Here is a 369-nt window from a genome sequence, read left to right as displayed (position 1 = left end):
CTCTTCAAGGAGAACTACAAACCACTGCTCAGTGAAATAAAAGAGGACACAAACAAATGGAAGAACATTCCATGCTCATGGATAGGAAGAATCAAGATCATGAAAATGGCCATACTGCCCAAACTGATTTATAGATTCAATGTCATCCCCATTAAGCTACCAATGACTTTCTTCACAGAATTGGGAAAAACTGCTTTAAAGTTCATATGGAACCAAAAAAGACCCCGCATTGCCAAGACAATCCTAAGCAAAAAGAACAAAGCTGGAGGCATCTCGTTACCTGACTTCAAACTATACTACAAGGCTACAGTAACCAAAACAGCATGGTACTGGTACCAAAACAGAGATATAGACCAATGGAACAGAGAT

Source organism: Colobus angolensis, unplaced genomic scaffold (genome assembly GCF_000951035.1).
Source record: "Colobus angolensis palliatus isolate OR3802 unplaced genomic scaffold, Cang.pa_1.0 Scaffold34, whole genome shotgun sequence".
NCBI classification, from domain to species: domain Eukaryota; kingdom Metazoa; phylum Chordata; class Mammalia; order Primates; family Cercopithecidae; genus Colobus; species Colobus angolensis.
This window is presented reverse-complemented; position numbering follows the sequence as displayed.